The 24,074-nt window shown below is 41.8% G+C and overlaps 1 long non-coding RNA gene and 1 pseudogene across 2 annotated transcripts; one reads left to right on the top strand and one right to left on the bottom strand.

Moving 5' to 3' along the window:
- Window positions 1-7,877: 7,877 nt before the first annotated feature.
- On the bottom strand, window positions 7,878-8,935 carry LOC149979647 (uncharacterized; annotated as a pseudogene).
- Window positions 8,936-16,808: 7,873 nt separating this feature from the next.
- On the top strand, window positions 16,809-22,999 carry LOC110536045 (uncharacterized). Of its 2 annotated transcripts, none has more exons than XR_016484611.1 (5): window positions 16,809-16,920; window positions 17,041-17,150; window positions 18,305-18,405; window positions 18,820-18,927; window positions 21,146-22,999. It is a non-coding gene; the product is annotated as an uncharacterized LOC110536045 (long non-coding RNA). The 2 variants fall into 2 exon arrangements; XR_016484612.1 differs by having other exon boundaries at window positions 18,267-18,405; window positions 21,146-22,183.
- Window positions 23,000-24,074: the final 1,075 nt, after the last annotated feature.

Consider the following 24,074-nt stretch of genomic DNA (forward strand, 5'->3'; position numbering starts at 1 on the left):
CTTGTGACCGTAGCGTACGTGTAGGTATGTACGGCAGGACCAAATCGGAAAGATAGGTAGGAGTAGCCCATGTAATGCTTTGTAGGTTAGCAGTAAAACCTTGAAATCAGCCCTTGCATTAACAGGAAGCCAGTGTAGGGAGGCTAGCACTGGAGTAATATGATAATTTATTTTGGTTCTAGTCAGGATTCTAGCAGCCGTATTTAGCACTAACTGAAGTTTATTTAGTGCTTTATCCGGGTAGTCGGAAAGTAGAGCATTGCAGTAGTCTAACCTGGAAGTGACAAAAGCATGGATTCATTTTTCTGCATCATTTCTGGACAGAAAATGTCTGATTTTTGCAATGTTACGTAGTTGGAAAAAAGCTGTCCTTGAAACAGTCTTGATATGTTTGTCAAAAGAGAGATCAGGGTCCAGAGTAACGCTGAGGTCCTTCACAGTTTGATTTGAGACGACTGTACAACCATCGAGATTAATTGTCAGATTCAACAGAAGATCTCTTTGTTTCTTGGGACCTAGAACAAGCATCTCTGTTTTGTCCGAGTTTAAAAGTAGAACATTTGCAACCATCCACTTCCTTATGTCTGAAACACAGGCTTCCAGTGAGGGCAATTTTGGGGCTTCACCATGTTTCATTGAAATGTACAGCTGTGTGTCATCCGCATAGGAGTGAAAGTTAACATTATGCTTCCGAATGACATCCCCAAGAGGTAAAATATATAGTGAAAACAATAGTGGTCCTAAAACAGAACCTTGAGGAACACAAATGTACAGTTGATTTGTCAGAAGACAAACCATCCACAGAGACAACCTGATATCTTTCTGACAGATAAGATCTAAATCAGGCCAGAACTTGTCCGTGTAGACCAATTTGGGTTTCCAATCTCTTCAAAAGAATGTGGTGATCAATGGTATCAAAAGCAGCACTAAGGTCTAGGAGCACGAGGACAGATGCAGAGCCTCAGTCTGTCGCCATTAAAACGTCATTTACCACCTTCACAAGTGCAGTCGCAGTGCTATGATGGGTCTAAAACCAGACTGCAGCGTTTCTTATACATTGTTGGTCTTCAGGAAGGCAGTGAATTGCTGCGGAACAGCTTTTAATTTTTTTTGTGAGGAATGGGAGATTCGATATAGGCCGATAGTTTGTTATATTTTCTGGGTCAAGGTTTGGCTTTTTCAAGAGAGGCTTTATTACTGCCAATTTTAGTGAGTTTGGTACACATCCGGTGGATAGACAGCCGTTTATTATATTCAACATAGGAGGGCCAAGCACTGGAAGCAGCTCTTTCAGTAGTTTAGTTGGAATAGGGTCCAGTATGCAGCTTGAAGGTTTAGAGGACATTATTATTTTCATCATTATGTCAAGAGATATAGTACTAAAACACATGAGTGTCTCCCTTGATCTGAGGTCCTGGCAGAGTTGTGCAGACTCAGGACAACTGAGCTTTGGAGGAATACTCAGATTTAAACAGGAGTCCGTAATTTGCTTTCTAATTATCATGATCTTTTCTTCAAAGAAGTTCATGAATTTATTACTGCTGAAGTGAAAGCCATCCTCTCTTGGGGAATGCTGCTTTTTAGTTAGCTTTGTGACAGTATCAAAAATCAATGTTGAATTGTTCTTATTTTCCTCAATTAAGTTTGAAAAATAGGATGATCGAGCAGCAGTGAGGGCTCTTCGATACTGCACGGTACTGTCTTTCCAAGCTAGTCGGAAGACTTCCAGTTTGGTGTAGCACCATTTCCATTCAGATTTTATGGAAGCTTTCTTCAGAGCTCGGGTATTTTCTGTATACCAGGGAGCTAGTTTCTTATGACAAATGTTTTTAGTTTTTAGGGGTGCGACTGCATCTAGGGTATTGCGCAAGGTTAAATTGAGTTCCTCAGTTAGGTGGTTAACTGATTTGTGTCCTCTGACGACCTTGGGTAGGCAGAGGGAGTCTGGAAGGGCATCAAGGAATCTTTGGGTTGTCAGAATTTTTAGCACGACTTTTGATGATCCTTGGTTGGGGTCTGAGCAGATTATTTGTTGCGATTGCAAACATAATAAAATGGTGGTCTGATAGTCCAGGATTATGAGGAAAAACATTAAGATCCACAACATTCTTTCCATGGGACAAAACTAGGTCCAGAGTATGACTGTGGCAGTGAGTAGGTCCGGAGACATGTTGGACAAAACCCACTGAGTCGATGATGGCTCTGAAAGCCTTTTGGAGTGGATCTGTGTACTTTTCCATGTGAATATTAAAGTCACCAAAAATTGGATATTATCTGCTATGACTACAAGGTCCGATAGGAATTCAGGGAACTCAGTGAGGAACGCTGTTATTGGCCCAGGAGGCCTTTAAACAGTAGCTATAAAAAGTGATTGAGTAGACTGCATAGATTTCATGACTAGAGACTCAAAAGACGAAAACGTCAGTTTTTTTTTTGTAAATTGAAATTTGCTATTGTAAATGTTAGCAACACCTCCGCCTTTGCAGGATGCGAGGGGGATATGGTCACTAGTGTAACCAGGAGGTGAGGCCTCATTTAACACAGTAAATTCATCAGGCTTAAGCCATGTTTCAGTCAGGCCAATCACATCAAGATTATGATCAGTGATTAGTTCATTGACTATTACTGCCTTGGAAGTGAGGGATCTAAAATGAAGTAGACCTATTTTGAGATGTAAGGTATCACAATCTCTTTCAATAATGGCAGGAATGGAGGAGGTCTTTATTCCAGTGAGATTGCTAAAGTGAACATCGCCATGTTTAGATTTGCCCAACCTAGGTCGAGGCACAGGCACGGTCTCAATGGGGATAGCTGAGCTGACTACACTGACTGTGCTAGTGGCAGACTCCACTAAGCTGGCAGGCTTGCTAACAGTCTGCTGCCTGGCCTGCACCCTATTTCATTGTGGAGCTAGGGAAGTTAGAGCCCTGTCTATGTTTGTAGATAAGATGAGAGCACCCCTCCAGCTAGGATGGAGTCCGTCACTCCTCAACAGGCCAGGCTTGGTCCTGTTTGTGGGTGAGTCCCAGAAAGAGGGCCAATTTTCTACAAATTCTATCTTTTGCGAGAGGCACGAAACAGTTTTCAACCAGCGATTGAGTTGTGAGACTGCTGTAGAGCTCATCACTCCCCCTAACTGGGAGGGGGCCAGAGACAATTACTCGATGCCTACACATCTTTCTAGCTGATTTACACGCTGAAGCTATGTTGCGCTTGGTGACCTCTGACTGTTTCATCCTAACATCGTGGATAACAATATCCCTATACTCTCTACACTCGCCAGTTTTAGCTTTAGCCAGCACCATCTTCAGATTAGCCTTAACGTCAGTAGCCATGCCCCCTGGTAGACTGTGTATGCTCGTTGGATGATTCATTTTAAGTCTAATACTGCGGGTAATGGAGTCGCCAATGACTAGGGTTTTCAATTTGTCAGAGCTAATTGTGGGAGGCTTCGGCGTCTCAGACCCCATAACGGGGTCAGAAGCCATGAGAAAGTTGTCCGGCTGCGGGGATTGTGCGAGAGGATTTATACTACTATGTGTACTTACTGGTGGCACAGACTCTGTTTCATCCTTTCCTACATTGAAATTACCCTTGCCTAACGATTGCGTCTGAAGCTGGGCTTGTAGCACAGCTATCCTCGCCGTAAGGCGATCGTTCTCCTGTATATTATGAGAACAGCGACTGCAATAAGAAGGCATCATGTTAATGTTACTACTTAGCTCCGGCTGGTAGAGGTCCTGACCAACCACGTCCAGATAAAGCGTCCAGAGCGAAAAATAATGAATGAAAAAAAAAAAAAGTTGAGTGAGGGAAAAGCTAAAAATATAAACGGTAATTAAAAAGTAAAAACCGTAAAGTTGTCAGGTAGCAAAGTAAGGTTAGCAACAAAACGCACAGCAGCACATAAACAAGTCTGCAAGTTGTGACAGGAACTGACGGTGAAATTCAAAAGCAGCCTGATTCCTGGTGAAGAACACTTGCTTGGTTTAATCAATATAGATTTTTTTTTATTTTTTACAAATTGATATTACGTAATATGTCTTTGGATGCTTATTAGATGACAATGCAGAGGACACTTGCCTTATTGAGGGAATTTGTGAAGCTGAGAAAGATAAGCATGCCTTTGTAATTTGGTGGAAAAAACAATTGGAACCATTTCCCTGTTTGACCTCTAGGTTTTATGGGCATTATGACACCTCCATTGTGGGGCTCTATAAAACAAGATAGTAAGACGTGTTTAAAGGGGATCATTTTAACAAACAGTGCAGTTCAAAGAGGAAGCATATCTAGTCTCTTAATAAATGTCAAGTTATTGTGATCGTGGCACAACCGCTGAGCTTGCACTCATACTGGATGAGTTGCTTCCAGAATCTGCTATTTGACCTGATAATAGGTCCACAAGATTTTTATTTTTATTTTTTTTTTTATTTTACCTTTATTTAACCAGGCAAGTCAGTTAAGAACAAATTCTTATTTTCAATGACGGCCTGGGAACAGTGGGTTAACTGCCTGTTCAGGGGCAGAACGACAGATTTGTACCTTGTCAGCTCGGGGGTTTGAACTCACAACCTTCCGGTTACTAGTCCAACGCTCTAACCACTAGGCTACCCTGACCCGTTTGTGAGCGTCAAAGTGTTATTCCATGGTACAGTGCCTTGCGAAAGTATTCGGCCCCCTTGAACTTTGCGACCTTTTGCCACATTTCAGGCTTCAAACATAAAGATATAAAACTGTATTTTTTTGTGAAGAATCAACAACAAGTGGGACACAATCATGAAGTGGAACGACATTTATTGGATATTTCAAACTTTTTTAACAAATCAAAAACTGAAAAATTGGGTGTGCAAAATTATTCAGCCCCTTTACTTTCAGTGCAGCAAACTCTCTCCAGAAGTTCAGCGAGGATCTCTGAATGATCCAATGTTGACCTAAATGACTAATGATGATAAATACAATCCACCTGTGTGTAATCAAGTCTCCGTATAAATGCACCTGCACTGTGATAGTCTCAGAGGTCCGTTAAAAGCGCAGAGAGCATCATGAAGAACAAGGAACACACCAGGCAGGTCCGAGATACTGTTGTGAAGAAGTTTAAAGCCGGATTTGGATACAAAAAGATTTCACAAGCTTTAAACATCCCAAGGAGCACTGTGCAAGTGATAATATTGAAATGTAAGAGTATCAGACCACTGCAAATCTACCAAGACCTGGCCGTCCCTCTAAACTTTCAGCTCATACAAGGAGAAGACTGATCAGAGATGCAGCCAAGAGGCCCATGATCACTCTGGATGAACTGCAGAGATCTACAGCTGAGGTGGGAGACTCTGTCCATAGGACAACAATCAGTCGTATATTGCACAAATCTGGCCTTTATGGAAGAGTGGCAAGAAGAAAGCCATTTCTTAAAGATATCCATAAAAAGTGTTGTTTAAAGTTTGCCACAAGCCACCTGGGAGACACACCAAACATGTGGAAGAAGGTGCTCTGGTCAGATGAAACCAAAATTGAACTTTTTGGCAACAATGCAAAACGTTATGTTTGGCGTAAAAGCAACACAGCTGAACACACCATCCCCAATGTCAAACATGGTGGTGGCAGAAGCATGGTTTGGGCCTGCTTTTCTTCAGCAGGGACAGGGAAGATGGTTAAAATTGATGGGAAGATGAATGGAGCCAAATACAGGACCATTCTGGAAGAAAACCTGATGGAGTCTGCAAAAGACCTGAGACTGGGACGGAGATTTGTCTTCCAACAAGACAATGATCCAAAACATAAAGCAAAATCTACAATGGAATGGTTCAAAAATAAACATATCCAGGTGTTAGAATGGCCAAGTCAAAGTCCAGACCTGAATCCAATCGAGAATCTGTGGAAAGAACTGAAAACTGCTGTTCACAAATGCTCTCCATCCAACCTCACTGAGCTCGAGCTGTTTTGCAAGGAGGAATGGGAAAAAATGTCAGTCTCTAAATGTGCAAAACTGATAGACATACCCCAAGCAACTTACAGCTGTAATCGCAGCAAAAGGTGGCGCTACAAAGTATTAACTTAAGGGGGCTGAATAATTTTGCACGCCCAATTTTTCAGTTTTTGATTTGTTAAAAAAGTTTGAAATATCCAATAAATGTCGTTCCACTTCATGATTGTGTCCCACTTGTTGATTCTTCACAAAAAAAATACAGTTTTATATCTTTATGTTTGAAGCCTGAAATGTGGCAAAAGGTCGCAAAGTTCAAGGGGGCCGAATTTTTTAGCAAGGCACTGTACCTGCTGGAGCTCGTGCTATGGGGGGGTGCTGCTATGGTGACCAGTGAGCTGACAAAGATATATGTTTTTACACAAGGTACAGTGATGATTTGTTATTATCCAACATTACTATTTATTATTTACTATGAATTATTATCCCAAAGTCCATCTTAACTTTAAGAACATGTTCATTGTTATTTAAAACGAGGATAGCATATCTTAGCATCAGTAGGCACATTGAATGTATATTGTCTTTACATTAGGTTTCAGTTAACCCCCAAAAATGCTCCCAGGTCATTGCTGCAAATAAGATTTGGTTCTTAGTGCACTTTCCAGGTTAAATAACAGAACACTTAAAACAAATTCACTGCTGTTAATTACAGTACGAATTGCAGTAACGAGAAAAACAGGCTACAATAGCAGCTAGGTCATGTCTAGTGCTACTTGATGCTTTGTAGTAATGAGCTTTTGTGGTATTCAAATACTCTGGGTCTGTCTTTAGATTTGCAAGCTACACCCACCTGATGGCCTTCTGGCACTTGATTGAGCGGGCAGCAGAAACCAAGTTTATAAGAGTCACAAGCACCAATCCATCTGAAACAAGTGTACCTCTAAGAAAACCGGTAAGGGACAACTTCATTAAATACTTAAGATATGATTTGATCTTACTGTAATTGTAAAAACATGATTTACTTTTTGTTATGGACCAAATATAAGGACTGTATTGTACTAAAACAGTCATCACTGGCATCAATCGACAAGTTCTTCTTGTTTATGACTCATCTGTCACTGGGTCTGAAGCAGAAGGATTTGGCCCATTGGTTCAGCATCCATCAATCGACATTACTATTCTTGCCCTGTCTGCTTGGATCAGCACGGATATGGATCCCCAAGGAAACCATCAAAGGCCACCTGAGTTCAAGGACTATCCAGACACCCAGGTAGTGATCGACTGCACTGAACTCCACTGGCAGACACCATCTTCACTGCTACTGCAGTGAGGTGTTTTCTTCCTACAAGACACACCTTTAAGGGCATGTTGGGAATGTCACCACATGGAGCTGTCACTTTTGTGTCATTGTTGTATGCTGGATCTGTGAGTGACAAGGAGATCTTCAAGCAGTCTGGAATTATTTCCTTACTCACCCCTGACATGGCCATTATAATGGATAAGGGCTTCCTCGTAGATGACATTGTTCAGTGCAAGGTCTACCAGCCAGCCTTTCTGTCAAGACGCACACAGATGCCAGCGCAATGAGGTTAGGGAGACCCAATCCATTGCCAGGCTGAGAGTGCATGTTGAAAGAATGATCTGCAGAGTAAAGGAACACAAGCACCATCTCAGGCAGCATCAGCCATTTATTTGCAGTGGCGTGCCTGTTGGTCAACTATCAAATCGGACCTTTGGTCAGAGCATGGGCCAAGCCAGTGTAAATGTACATGTGTTTGTTTTCTACGACATGTATCATTCATTTGTATGGTAGTGAATATCAGTTTGTGTGGAGCTTGTATTGGCTTTAATTAGGCAATGAGTGACAGGGGTGGTGGAAAGAAATCAAGTAAACACAGTACAGCCAGAATGCAAGACTGAATACAATGTTAGATTATGTGTAATTGATTAACTGAACTGTTGAACATTTGCTGATATATATATATTTTTTAAACAAATCTATTCTACTGTAGTTTGTCACAAGAACATCAATACTTATTTTTCACGAAACCACTAAACTTGGCAGCCATGCAGGGGATCCATTCAGGTGCGAGAGACACTTCTGCAAGTAGTGGTAAAAATAAAAGTGGTCAACCTTCTCTCTTAAAGTTTTTGAAACCTGTAGCTCTTTATACATCCTTACAACTAGGAGGTCCTCCTGTGCACAGCTGACAAAGTCACACCAGCTATAGCCTGTGAGAAGGATTTGACCTTACACCTGCCAGTAGTAAGCATGAGATCTCTTCAACTTCAGCTCTCCATTCTATATCTTCAGGTAAGGGCACTCAACATAACTTGGTACATTTGGGCACTTGACCTCTAAGAGTCCAAAGTGTAGTCTCACACTGGGATCAAATATGATGCCCTCTGGAGAGGATCCTAACCACGGAGCATTTGGGTGCACTACGTAGCCACACGGAAAGAAGTTAACATTCTTCAGTGTGCAGTACTCCTGTACAGCCACTGGCTCCATGGCTAGCCCCCTTCATCTCCATGGTCTGCATACCAGATCCCTTGAACATCCGCTCAGCTAGGAGGTCAGTTGTGGTCTCTCCCCGGACATGGCAAACCTTTCGGAAACAAGAGGATGTTATTCTCATTTTCCTGAGCTGATGCCCTGCTGCTCTGCTCCCTTGTCACACAAAGTCAAGGTTGCTACATCTCGTAGGTTGTCTCTAATGCCTTGACGTGGAACTGCTTCTGATGGCTAAGGACGTAAGCACACTGGGAAGACTGAAGCCTGTAGCCATCAAATGGAAGTATTGGTGGAGAAGGGGCATCGGCAATCGTCACAATTTCATGGGTCTTTGGCTGTGAAAGTTGACAGGACAGCACACTGCCAGCTTGCACTGGCCCAAAGGCAGACTCAACCAGGGGCATGTCAGCTGACATTTCCATTGTTGTCACAAGAGGGGCAGTAAGTGGAGAAAAGTTGGAATACGTTTCTGAGAAGGTCCATGTCAGGCATGTATCCATTGAGTGCTTTGTAGAGAACTTTTTAAACCTTAACATCAGGTTGGAGAGATTACTATGACAAAGACATGTAACTTTTCCAGAAACAGCACAAGCCCAAATAAAATGGATTAAAATATACAGATTATATATTTCCCCCCAGTCTTTGTCCCAAACATTTGTCATTACATCATAAAGATGCCACTGTTTAGGCTTATCATCTGGATACAAAAAAAAAAAAATTATAAGAAAATGTTTCCATTCTAGTAACCTCCAACTTACCTTATTCCTTCAGCACATGAGTTAGTAGGTTTACAGAACTCTATCCCATCAACCGGACCTAGCTTCCCACCCTAATTAACAAGGATTTACTGTTACATAGGCTGAATACTTTAAGTGCATTTTTTATGAATATTGGCTTGTGCCAACACTGTTCTGTGTCTGTGCAGCTGTAAACTGATGGTGCAGCAGGAATGTTTAGTTGAGAGTAGTGCGCTGTCTGGTAAAGAAGGGCCACCAGATGATTGCACATAAAACTTCCTGCAACACAGGAGCAGTGGCTATGGACCACTATCACTGGTACGGAGTGCTTTAACACCATCTGTGAAGATAAGATAAGTGAGAAACAAGAATGATGCGGTCCATAAATAACAATAAACATAGTAGTGTCTAGTCTTCTTAACTAGGGGCTAATTTAACTATACAGGAATACATTGGGTCTCGATAACACAATTACCACTGGATCAACAGATCTTTACCAAATAATCTGTTAAATGGGCAATTCTAAATTGGGATTGGGACCCATCCTTAATATCTATCTATTGATAAGATTTAACGTTGACACTGTCTCCAACACATTTTGACCATGATGACAGTGTCCCACAGCAGATGTTTAACAAGGTCCCTAGTAGCTATCTATAATCTTTCCCTACTCTCATGCTGTGCGGCTTTTCACTCTTCCTCATGGACCTGTGACAGGCAGCCATCACGGTGATCTCCCCTGTCAATGTACCTTTGTTAGATACTATATAGAAGACATGAATAACAAGTATTTTTAGCTAGCAAGCATAGCTTAACCAAGCTAACGAAAATACACACATTATCAGGTAGATTCTGTCAACGTTACATCATTTTACGAAGTAACTAGCTACAGTTAATAGTTAAATTAGCTAGCTAATATGATTGTAGCTAGCTAACGTTATATCTGTCACTGACTTGGTACTCACCTTCATAGTTGTCTATGTAGCTTCCTATATACATCTTTTCATTCTTTTCATTCTTTTTCACCCCTTTTCATTCTTGCTAGCTGGAGTCTGAGGCTGATTTAACAATTCGATGTCCATCATTAATATTAATTTGAGGCAAGTCCTGAAGACACATAGTAAAAAACTGTGACATAGTGGTAGTAACGTCGATAACTAGACTGACTTCCGTTCTATAGTATGCGCCACCGGAAATTGCCACGCCAGTAGGAAGTGTGTTTAGAACATTCGATCATGGAATGTGCATAAGGGCTACCAAATCTGATTTGTGTGTTCAGACAGCAGTAATTTGCTGACATGGCTACACTAGTTGTCATGGTAACGACTGGTGTGTGCGCAGTGGTGGAGGCCCAGCTAAAAGCTAGGCTAGGTTGAAGATACCATTGTAGCTAACAACCTCTACTTAATAATTATCATCAAAAACAAATTCCGTTACCATCACAATCAACTTCAAAGGGAGGCAACAATCATATAATATAATTGGCTTAGCAGCCAATGTGTATTATTTAACATTACTATTAAAATAGTACTTATAGGAATTAGTAATTGTTTACAAGTTGCTAGCTAGCTAGCATTTTTTTGTTTGTTGTTGAGTCACTTCAAACTGGCAATTTCACCAAGGCTTTAGATATCTAAACCTATTGCCAACTTTTATTTAGGCAAACGTCCTTCTTTCCCTGTTAAGACAATAATCTAATGTTATGATGAGCGAAGGGGGGGGGGGAACCCAAAAGCGGACTCAGAAGAGGAAACCGGGATGAATGTACAAATGTTTAATGAACAGAGAAATGGGGAGTGCAGAACCGGGGTAGCTCAGATGAGTTGCAAAAAACAGGAGTGTAGAGTGAGGTTGGTGTTGGCTGAGTAGAACAGGGGAACAGGTCTTGAGGGGAATCCAAGGTAATGGTGGTGAGTGATATCCAGAGCAAGGTGGTTGGTGGTGAGATGTGGAACAGGAGCCAGAGGCAGAGCGGTAACTGCAAGGAGAGGACAAAAATTGTGTAAGGCAGGAAAATGAGCACAGCAGAGCAACAGGATCTTGAGAATAGACAAAAAGCTAGAATGATAACTGACTGAGCAGAGATTACGATCTGGCAGAGTGGCAGATCGGAAGTGTCAGGAATGGGTATATAGAGGAATGGGTATATAGAGGTCTTGATTTATGACTCCAGCACATCTGTCTCCAACCACACAATTAAACAGAGGAAGAGGGAGAGAGAGAGTACAGGGAAATAACTGTAGGTCAAGGAGACACCGGACGACCACCAGAGGGCGTAGCAGGAGCAGGTGTGACATCTAATCCGACTATCAACTGGACATTTACGGATACGATTGCGTCTGGTCAGATCAGCACACTAGTAAATAGCTACCTTTACAATGCAAGTCAGATGGATCGTTGACGAAAATGGTGCATGTTCAAAATGATAACCAGCTAACGTTAGCTATTAGCTCCTATCTGATATTTTATCACCATGTTTATCTAGCCAGCTATCTAGCCAGCTAGGTAGCATAGTCACTAATATAGCTAACACCACAGATGAAAGGGTTACTTATTGCATGCATGTCTGGGCACGTCGGCACAAGCCTTTTTATTAGGGAATTAGCTAAACTAATATTTGCAACAGGAGTTTTTGGTCACTGTGTCAATTCATCCATTTCTCAATACTGCACCTTTCTGTTGGAGAATGATCTTGCTTGCTGCTATTGATTTTCCGTGCTCATGGCTCAGGTGGTGAGTGGCGGCTGGCATAACAGCAGCTTTGCTATGTAGAGGGACTATCGGCAAAGCCAATAGAGAAGAGTTAATAGACTAGAAAAGGCCAAGGTAGCTAATAAGATAACATTTGGGACACAATCGACCAATCAGACCAAATGAGGAAGTAAGGATGTGTTGAACATCGCAGGTAGGCCTACTACATAGAGGTAGATAGAGGGCTCTTTGCTTCTGTGCCATAATAGTTCTGTGATGGCATTGGCAACGCCATGGAGGGCCTTCTCCATTTCACAGTAGGCAAGGGTGCATACTGCCACCTGGAATGTGTTGTCTGAACAGGTATAAAGACAAGGTTAATGATTTACTTCCACATGTAGGGTGCGTGCTAGGCACAAAACTACCTTCATACTTCCATTCATTTTTTTAAGCGGTACCGGTTGCCTTCAGACCAGTCCCATGACACTTTTGGGGGTCAGAGAGCAAAACGGAGAACACCATTTTGTTTGTGAGAATCTCCCTTTTCGGATGCTACAGACGTTTTCGTGAGAAGACTGATTTTCGGGATGTCTCATGGTCTGACAAACACTGCTGTAGCTCGGCCACCTTCCACCGCAGATACGGAAGGCCGACATAGGTGGATGCGGTGGATTAAGACGCAGCCCAAAAGCTTAAACTGACGGGTTTTGTTGGGGATTTTTTTATTATGTTACTTAAATTGATGTACCGGTGAGTCAATAGATTCTAGGGGTTTTTAACCTGTCTCCTCCTCTTCAGCTACACTGATTAGAAGTGGATTTAACAAGTGACATCAATAAGGGATAGGCTGTCACTTCTATTCACCTGGTCAGTCTGTCATGGAAAGAGCCTGTGTTCTTCATGTTTTGTATACTCAGTGTATGTCAGTCATTCAATTAGCCCATGTCAGTAAACGTATAGTAATCATGGCTAAATTAACGACCGGGCACGTGCCCAAGGACCCTGACCTCCAGGGGGCCCCCATTGATTTTGTTAGTCACTTTCAATCAGATATCATATTAACATGGCATAGGTCATGGCAAAATGTGTAGCTTTAAAACTGCAAAAATGTCTCCCCACCCCAGGGCAAAATGTGTAGAATTGCAGGAAATTAGCTGTAAAACTGCAACAAAAGAATATGTCCTGTAAAGCAAACTTATGTGTTTACCTTTTGTTAATTAAATGTTTTTTCTGCTAACAGATCCCTCTCTATGTATTCAATTATAGTTTTTATTCCCGGTGCTAAGATAATGTTAGAATGTGTAGCAGCTAATTGTATAGCTAATAGGCTATGTGTTTTTAGATCAACTGTGGTGAATGAAGCTACATCAACCAACGTGATAATGGCTGGGGATATTTTTTGCTGTTCATCAACTATCATTTTAGATGTGTTATATTGTATAGAAATGCAGTCAATGAGCTTCAAATTATGAGCCAGTCAACCTCTGAAAATAACATACAGTGCCTTCAGAAAGTGTTCATACCCCTTTACCCCTTGATTTATTTTGTTGTGTTACAGCCTGAATTCAAAAAAAAATTCTCACCCATCTACACACAATACCCCATAATGAAAAAGTGAATTGCAAATTCATTAAAAAGGATAAATATCTCATTTACATAGGTATTCACACCGCTAAGTCAATAATTTGTAGAAGCACCTTTGGCAGCGATTACAATCTTTCTGGGTAAGTCTCTAAGAGCTTTCCACACATGGATTGTGCAACGTTTACCCATTTTATTGTTTTTTTTATTCTTCAGTCTCTGTCAAATTGGTTGTTGATCATTGCTAGACAACCATTTTCAGGTCTTGCCATAGATTTCAGTCAACTATAACTCGGCCACTCAGGAACATTTACTGTCGTCTTGGTAAGCAACTCCAGCGTGGATTTGGCCTTGTGTTTTAGATTATTGTCCTGCTGACAGATGACTTATTCTCCCATTGTCTGGTGGAAAGCAGACTGAACCAGGTTTTCCTCTAGGATTTTGCCTGTGCTTAGCTCCCTTCTGTACAGGCTTCCTTCTTTTCACTCTGTCAATAAGGTTAGTATTGTGGAGTAACTACAATTTTGTTGAGCCATCCTCAGTTTTCTACTATCACAGCCATCAAATTCTGTAACATTTTTAAAGTCACCATTGGCCTCTTGGTGAAATCATTGATCGGTTTCCTTCCTCTCTGGCAACTGAGTTATGAAGGACACCTGTATCTTTGTAGTGACTGGATGTATTGATACACCAGTGCAATTAATAACTTCATCATGCTCAAAGGAATATTCATTGTCTTCTTTTTTTTTACCCATTTACCAATTGGTGCCCTTCTTTGTGAGGCATTGGAAAACCTCCCTGGTCTTTGTGGTTGAGTCGGTGTTTGAAATTCACTGCTCGACTGAGGGAGGTGGAGGGTCCGTGTGGGGTACAGAGATGAGGTAGTCATTCAAAAATCATGTTAAACACTATAATTGCACACAGAGTCCATGCAACTTATTATGTGCCCTGTTAAGCAAATTCTTACTCATTAACTTATTTTGGCTTGACATTGCAGCAACTTGACAGTAGCTCTGTTTTATTAAAATAGTTAATATCATATGCCAAAACATGCTTCACACATTGAAAAAAGAAAGACAAATAATCTAAATTCAGTGAACAAGCTCTCAATCTTTTCAGGAAGTAGCAACGTGACGTCATGTTTGTTTCCCTCAGCTACAAAATCCCAAAGTGACCAAATCTTACAACGCGTTTCGTTTAAAGGATAGTCCTGCCAAATTACAAAATTGTGTGTGATAGCTTTAATCGTGGATAGAATTAATTCATGTGAGAGATGAAAGGAAACAAGAGAAAAGAGAACAGTGAATGAACAACCTTCAAACAAGAGTGGAGAAATGGCTCCGAGTGCAGACTGTTGGATGACAGCACCATGCTGGATACTAATGAATATAAACTCAGCAAAAAAAGAAACATACCTTTTTCAGGACCCTGTCTTTCAAAGATAATTCGTAAAAATCCAAAAGTCTTCACAGATCTTCATTGTAAATGGTTTAAACACTGTTTCCCATGCTTCAATGAACCATAAACAATTAATGAACATGCACCTGTGGAACGGTCATTAAGACAGTAACAGCTTACAGACGGTAGACAATTAAGGTCACAGTTATGAAAACTTAGGACACTAAAGAGGCCTTTCTACTGACTGAACAACACCAAATGAAAGATGCCCAGGGTCCATGCTCATCTGCATGAACGTGCCTTTGGCATGCTGCAAGGAGACATGAGGACTGCAGATGTGGCCGGGCAATAAATTGCTTTGTCCGTACTGTGAGACACCTAAGACAGAGCTACAGGAAGACAGAATATACAGCTGATCGTCCTCGTGGTGGCAGACCACGTGTAACAACACCTACACAGGATCGATACATCCGAACATCACACCTGCGGGACAGGTACAGGATGGCAACAACAACTGCCCGAGTTACACCAGGAATGCACAATCCATCCATCAATGCTCAGGCTGTCCGGAATAAGCTGAGAGAGGCTGGATTAAGGGCTTGTAGGCCTGTTGTAAGGCAGGTCCTCACCAGACTTCACCGGCAACAACATCGCCTATGGGCACAAACCCACCGTCACTGGACCAGACAGGACAGGCAAAAAGTGCTCTTCACTGACAAGTCGCGGTTTTGTCTCACCAGGGTTGATGGTCAGATCGCGTTTATCGTTGAAAGAATGAGTGTTACACAGAGGCCTGTACTCCGGAGCGGGATTGATTTGGAGGTGGAGGGTCCGTCATGGTCTGGGATGGTGTGTCACAGCATCATCGGACTGAGCTTGTTGTCATTGCAGGCAATCTCAACTCTGTGCATTACAGGGAAGACATCCATGTGGTACCCTTCCAGCAGCCTCATCCTGACATGACCCTCCAGCATGACAATGCCACCAGCCATACTGCTCGTTCTGTGCATGATTTCTTGCAAGACAGGAATGTCAGTGTTCAGCCATGGCCAGCTAAATGCCCGGATCTCAATGGGACACGTCTGGGACCTGTTGGATCGGAGGGTGAGGGCTAGGGCCATTCCCCCCAGAAATGTCCGGGAACTCGCAGGTGCCTTGGTGGAAGAGTGGGGTAACATCTCACAGAAAGAACTGGCAAATCTGGTGCAGTCCATGAGGAGGAGATGCACTGCAGTACTTAATGCAGCTGGTGGCCACACCAGATACTGACTGTTACTTTTGATTTTGACCCCCCTTTGTGCAGTGACACATTATTCCATTTATGTTAGTCACATGTCTGTGGAACTTGTTCAGTTTATGTCTCAGTTGTTGAATCTTGTTATGTTCATACAAATATTTACACATGTTAAGTTTGCTGAAAATAAACGCGGTTGACAGTGAGAGGACGTTTCCTTTTTTGCTGAGTTTACAAAAAAATAAATGACCATTCTAGCATATAATTGCTTTTTGTGTGAGATGAGGCCATTATTTAGAATAGATTATAGGGCTTCACACATATAGGAGGGTTCTTTCTTTCAATTTGCCCATGGCACTGTGCAGGCAAGGCTAATCATATGATAATTTCTTACCAAACTGGACACTATATGGGCTAAAATGGCATTGGCCTAGACATCCCGTATTAAGTGTTTCATTCTATTGTATTCAGACTCACTGCAGAGATTATATTGTTTTAGCCATAATCTGTAGCCAATGTGAAAACGCTTGGATGGCGCCTACAGGCAAGTTTCTGGTTACCGAGGGAACGCAGATGGTAGAGGAGACTGACGGGCATTCATTCTGTCATCAGTTTGCATTACAATAGAACGTCCTCGTAGATCTGTGGCAGCTGGAGTCCATAGCCTACAAGCGCTCGCATACAAAATACAGACATCTGCGGGTTAATTCCTCGTGCCATCCAAACACTCCTTTGTCCAGGCTTCAGTCTTGTTATTTACTTTCCATTATTAACCGCCCATCAGAGGCAGCTGCTCCGCTCTCACGCGACCTCTCTGCTCAAGGCAAACTGACGCACTCCACGGGTAAATTGGAATAGGTTTTTGTGCGCTCTGCATCACAAAACCATCGATGATAAAGATTTCATTCAGAATATCTATAATATATATCACTGACAATTTGTACATCGCTCATTCTACCCGAAGAGGATTAGTCGGACACAGTTGGAGCCCTTTATCGCGCCATCCTTGCTGACACAGATGGTGCGAGACAGGTGCATTTTGGACCGATGGTCAAACTTGCATCAATGCAAAAGGTAAGAGACCACTGACCGATTTTCTATTTTCTGATATTCGTTTAAAAATATGTTTAATTCTTCATTTTAATCTGTGAAACGCTCCCAAAACCGTAGCGTCAGACAGCCTACAATTATTGTCCCATAGCCTGGTTTCTGTCCTGGGGAGAATAATACCCGTGATCATTATGCTGAAGAGAATATAGGGTGAGAAATTATTAAAACAGTCATAATGTATGATGTTCAATGGTTTTAATCATAATTTAATCATCAATCTGTGTGACGAAGCTTCATTCTGAGGTGCATTTGGAAAGTATGTCTTGTAACACAACGTACAAAACATTATGAACATGAAATGGTCGGTAATTTGGATATAATTACTACAAATTTAGATAGCTGGCTAGACTAATTTACTAGTCAAATTTGTTTTTACTGACATGGGCAAATTGAGTGACTTTCAGTGACAGGCATACACTGAGTATACACAACATTAAGAACACCTGCAGTTTTTCCATGACATAGACTGACCAGGTGAATTCAGGTGAAAGCTATGATCCCTTATTGATGTTAAATCCACTTAAGTCAGTGTAGATGAAGGAGAGGAGACAGGTTTAAGAAGGATTTTGAAGCCTTCAGACAATTGAGAGATGGATTGTGTATGTGTGCCATTCATAGGGTGAATGGGCAAGACAAAATATTGAAGTGCCTTTGGGTGGTTGGGGGGTTGCAACTCGATATTAGGAAGGTATTCTTAATATTTTTTACACTCGGTGTATATGCAGATGTATGACAGCTGAATACCATTTCAACGCCCCCAAATCTCTGCAGGACCAACTAGTCTAGCCCTACATAGTAAATCATTTAGACATTCGAATGCAGCAACAGCACAGTGAGTCAGCTACCACTGTATCATATGCCTTGTTCGTTTAGGCTAGCTATTCTGTTCCATGATGGAGATAAATAAATAATTATAGGATATGCTTATACATCATACATTTTTCTTTGAGGAGAAATTCATGCCTGCGGCCCCTCTACCACATCAGTTGTTATGAAGCAGGGGCCGTGTGCATCCATCTAGTTTTAGTAGAAACAGTTCTTATCTCACCCTGTCCACCTCCACTGCTGCTGTTTAAATAGAACCGTGCTGCTGGCTAATGGATGCCCTCTGTCTACAGTGGCCAGACCCACAGCCCAGCTGGCAGGACGCACGTCCCCATGACAACTGAGATTCCCTGGGGTCCCTGATGGACTGATGAATACAGGAGTAGGGAGACAGGTATGCGTACAGTATATCCACACATATTGAAGGGGTTCTTCTAAAGACAGAGGATTAACCACTACTATTGGTGGTAATGATGTCTTGTAGGCTCCGTTCCTCCATGAAATTTGTATTGACTATTGTTTGTATTAGGGGAGCTACCGAAGCAAGATATTCATTTCAATTAGGTCAGTGTAAGGTAAAACATTTCAAATAAGATAAAAAAAAAAGTTAATCAGGTCAGTTAGTAACTGTTCCTAATCACCTATGATTCTGGGAATTTTATTAACCCTTCCCATCTGCATCCCATGGTATCTTTAGGCAGTGGTCAAGTCTAATGGTCCAGCCTCTCTTTGGTAGGGTTTTGGGGGCAGGTGTTCCAGGGGGTTGCGTTCCACTTTCTGCTGCTTGCTGCTCTGTGTTTCTCTCCAGATATGCCGAGGAGGATACTGAGATGGTGCCAGCCCTCAGAGGCCATTTAGACGAGTCAACAACATGACCAGACTGACAGAGCTGTCTACAAAGCTGTTTTCTAAACAGGTACAACTATTTCTCAAACTAATTTGAGTCATTGATTAATTAAGAATGTATATTTGTTGCCAATCTATATTCAGAGAGAGCCAAAACCCTTTCAAATGTTAGAAAGACAACCCCTTGTTAGAAAGACAATCCAGAAACCTACGCTGAGGTGGACTCTCTTCCACCTATATGCCTGTGAGGTTTTGTTAGAATATTGGCATTTGAGCAAATGAGACCTCTCGTTGCATACTGGTTCAAGGGCCTTCTACTGACACAAAGACCAGTGCTGCGTTTGAGGATGTACTGTACAGTATGTTCTCATGCCAAGAGAGAAGGTTCATGCTGAGCGATAAGTGCTTTTTGAAGTTGGTTCAATTATTAAAATATAATCACGTTCTTATCTTAAATATTTTTTTACATTAATTAAATGCATTATGGAATAATGGCATTAAAATGATTTTAGAGTTTTTAATGGAAATTAAATAGTGAACCTTTAATTGCCAAATCATTGAACATATTCCATTGTTTCTGTCAGGTCCACATTGGGTAGACATCAATAGAAAAATAGTAAATTACTATGAAATAATACAATATTTCAGTAGTGTATATTACTTTGTTTTTATTTGATGACTTTGTTATTTTTAATTCCTTAAAGCAGTGGTATTGAAACTTTTCCAGCAGGACCCATTTTTTTGGCCATTATTTCTGGGGACCCCACTGCCTTAGTCATAGCTCATCTCTGCTTAGGCAGTAGCAGCCAGCCAGCCAGACAACCATCTAATGGTATCTCTGCGCTCCCCATACTGTACTACTGGCTTTAGTCATCTTATTTAGCTAGGCTAGCCTGCCTAGCTGTCTGACAAAATCATTTTACTGGTTCTTCAAAGTAGATAAGGCATACTTTCACAAATGGTCTCTATCCCTCTCGCTGTTGTGTTGTGTGCATTCCTCTCTCATGCGGACTATGCGGTCTGTGTGTATCTAACCTGATCTATCCACTGAGGTATAAAGAAATGGAGAATGTGTCCAAGATGTCTGACTGTTGTTTTCAAGGTAATCTACTCACGTTCGCTTATGCCGATTCATGGACTGTCTATATCCGGGTTGCATCTGGTTTAAGTGGACCAACATCACATGCGCACTAGCAATCAATGCGCACAGGGAGCAGCATGAGCAGCGGTGACATCATCACGTCATCCAAAATTGTGGCAGACATTGGATGAATATAACATTTTAATATTTTCGGCTGTGAGTGATCTAAAAGAGAGGGTATATGAGAGGGTATATGATAGGGAGGGTGACATGGAAAGTAAGGGATTAGTTTAGTGTGTTAATTTATAAATCCACCGCATTATAACAGTGCAGTCGCCCTATCCTGTCACAGAGAAGAGGTGGAGAGCAAAACAACCTGAAAGTAGAGCCATAACTAAATCAGATTTGTCTAATCTGCTTTCATGGCTGATTATCTTTAATATCTGACGTATGCCAGATCAGCCTATAAAATGTGTTTGGTTTTGTCAGGTCAACCAAGAGCTAGAGAAAAAGAGGCTGTGGAAGGGTAGCCTACATATGTGCTGAGAGTGGAGTTGAGGGTGGGGGACCGTGGTGTGTGGGAGATTGTCCTCACTAAGGCAACACAAACATATTCTGGATCTCTCTTTGCAGAAGCTTTAAAGCTTAGAATCCTGCCCCTGGCCAATAATCCTGATTTCATGTATAACACAGATTTTACACACACACACGCACGCACGCACGCACGCACGCACGCACGCACGCACGCACGCACGCACGCACGCACGCACGCACGCACGCACGCACGCACGCACGCACGCACGCACGCACGCACGCACGCACACACACACACACACACACACACACACACACACACACACACACACACACACACACACACACACACACACACACACACACACACACACACACACACACACACACACACACACACACACACACACACACCTCTTGACTTTAATTTTTGTGACAAAATGTGTGACATTTCGGGTTCAGAATTAATGTCTGTTGTCCTCGTCAGCCTAAACTAATGGCTGCTTCTCTGCTCCCTCCACCTGTTTTAGTTGAGGTGTCACTTCTTCTTTGCGCCTGTCAAACTGTCTGCTATTCAGTCCATCAGTCTTTCTCTGCTGCTCAGTTGTCTACACATCTTGTGTAATGTAGAACAGAACTCAGTGACTGTGTTGTCATGTCATCTCCCCTGCAGTTGTCAACGCGGTTCATCCTTACCGAATTGGAACTGGGACAGGAACTGGGACCTATGGCTTTCACGCACTGACGAATGAACATTACTACAAGGCTACTGACGGAGCACACTTCTTTTGCTATCGATTTGTGTTAGAAGGAGACCTTGCAGTGATTATTATTGTTATTATTATTATTTGGAAGTACCATTGGCACGTTGCTGGCCCCTTTAATTGTAGTCTATTTTATGCCGACGTCATTCAGGACGTCATTCAGGACCACATTTCATGCCATAAGAGAGACCCATAAAGGGTGGGGTTTTAGTGTTGTCTGATGCTTTGGCGCTTTCATTTCCTTAAATATTGTTTACGTGAGGGAGCTCTCTCCCCTCCTCTGTAAAATAACACTTTATCATCCCCTTCCACACTGTTCAGCTGATCAAAGCAGCGAGAGACTAACACCTTTCTCTGATGCCTGCTTCTCCTCATGCTGTCAGCACCTTTCTCTTCTCGGTAACCTTGGCAACACTTTTAACACCTTACTCACTTCCTTCTACCTCTGATGTCTAACATGACTAACAAGGTTGAGTCTGCTAAGATGGCCTTCCTGCTAATTTAATTGATGTGCTCCTAAAGGCGTCAGCATGCTTCAGTTTGGCTGACGCCTTCCCGAAGTTGGCTAGGCAAACCGAACAAGTGGGCTTGCATCCTCCCTTAAAAGATCTTCACTTGGAAAACAATAAAAAAGTGACAATAGTACCGATTGTCCATTTTAACATGCCGTAGCCAGTATAAACTTACTCAAAATATTCAGAATGAATCTAAGATAACTCAAGAAATCCGTCATACAATTTGACGTTTTTTGCAGCGATCTTAGTTGCGCAATTTTATATCTAATTGAGATGTCTGGTGCAGTATTTCTCAATGAAAACATTTGCATGAAAACATGTCGTCTCTCGTTGAATTGCAACAAAGACTTTATTGAAGAATCCCTACTGTTGACCAATCACCAACGAAGGAGCTTGCCTCTAGAAAAAATGTTGAGCTCGAACAGTCGAAAAGTTACTAAAGTCCAGAACTAACAAAAACATCACAAAATGATGTCATAATATATGCACAAATTCTATTGAACTGTTTTGGCTGGGAAGCATGCAGACGTCTTAACCCAGCTGACATACCCATACCACTCCAGCAGCTAATGCTTGTTATCGTTAGTCTACTCTAACGTTACAGGAGTGTTATGAGGATGTTACGACTTTAATAGGGTTGTGTCAGTGTTTGTGGCGGTGTTTGGATGGTCTCCCGAGGCCTGGTTTGTCTTGTGATTTCTGCATGTACTGCAACTCCCAATAACCTCAGCTAGAGTCATATAGAACTAACCAACACCAGAGTAATCCTGGTTTGCTAACCTGGACTAACAATCTAACAGTCACTAATCAAGCTAATCAACCAAACTAAACCCCAAGCCCCGTTGAGGGGAGGACGGCTCATTTGAATGGCCGGAACGGAGCAAATGGAATGGTATCAAACACATGGAAACCATATATTTGATGTATTTGATACCAGTCTATTCATTCTGCTCCAGCCATGAGCCCTTCCTCCTAAATTAAGGTGCCAACAAAGTCCTGTGGTGTAGGTGTACATTTTGAGTTTAAGAGTGGGGCTCTTAGTGTAATTAATTTCCTTACCCATTGAAACCAAACCATCAGCTCTCTTGGCATTCCTTAATAAATACACTAACACATACCCTCTAATACCTAACACTACTAATGTCTGGTAACAGGCATTTTGTTACTTACACTAACCTGTACTATACTAACTTGTACCTCTCCCATTTTCCTGAAACCTTTCTTCCACCAGACACAAATCACCCAAAATCATATACTATAACTATGTATTTATCTATCTGTCATAACCTTAAGCTCAGTAAGTTGCTTGTTGAGATGTTTTACTTTTGGCCCCTAAAGCACAACGGTGAGAATGATTCCAGGATCTGGGATGGGAAGCTGGATTAACCAATAGATTTAAAGACAATGTGCATCTACCTACCTGTAGCTCACTGGGTTGACCACACACTTCTGCTCAGGGGATGCCTAAAAACATGTTACAAATGTTTCAGTAACTATGTTAAAGATTATTATTTTTTAAGTTGTCCATCTTAATAGTTTAACAAATAATGTCTGACAAATGTTTGACCCCCTGTCCATTGTGTGGCCAACCAGTGCTTGGTTTGTAGCCTGCATAGACACATGTGTATTCTCTTATTAGATAAACCAAAGCAAATAGCAACCCTTACCTGCTTTATTACTAACTGGGTGGTGACTGGTGTATGAACAACAACCCTGGATAAGGCCTAATAATTTGGCCATTGATTTCTTGCTCTTACAGTATGTTAGTATCTTCTCTCAGACTAACATGTGGTGCTTCTTTCAATGAAGTCTAACCATGCTGCGACCAACTTATCACCCATCACTTCTCCCTGCCCCTTGGTGAGATCCAACAGCATCTAGTAGGCCATGCAGTATCGTTTCTTTACTTCCTGAGTCCCGTGTTCTTGATCGTGTGACACTTTACTTAACCTGCACTAGAGTGAGAAAGCACTAACTATTGGGGCATGAAACAGCTTCCCAGAAACTAACAAACTAACTAACCTACTAATTAACTAATTATCTAACAAACTAACTGAAATGACTAATTGTGTGCTGAGAGTTATCAGGTTTGGAGGTTTATGTTCAGCAAGCCATCCCCCTTTCTGGTGTGTGTGTGTGTGTGTACGTGTGTGTGTGTACATGTAATGTATGCTGCAACTAGCTCTGACAGTCTTACGTCAGAATTAGACGTTCATCCATGTTTCTCAAACATCACATTTCAAATTTCTTCCAAACTTCAAATTTCAGTGTTTAAGGCTAAGGTTAAGTATTAACTACGAATGGTTAAGATTTGGAATAGGCT

Source organism: Oncorhynchus mykiss, chromosome 11, assembly GCF_057628025.1.
Source record: "Oncorhynchus mykiss isolate SJ-2025 chromosome 11, ASM5762802v1, whole genome shotgun sequence".
In the NCBI taxonomy this organism is placed as follows: domain Eukaryota; kingdom Metazoa; phylum Chordata; class Actinopteri; order Salmoniformes; family Salmonidae; genus Oncorhynchus; species Oncorhynchus mykiss.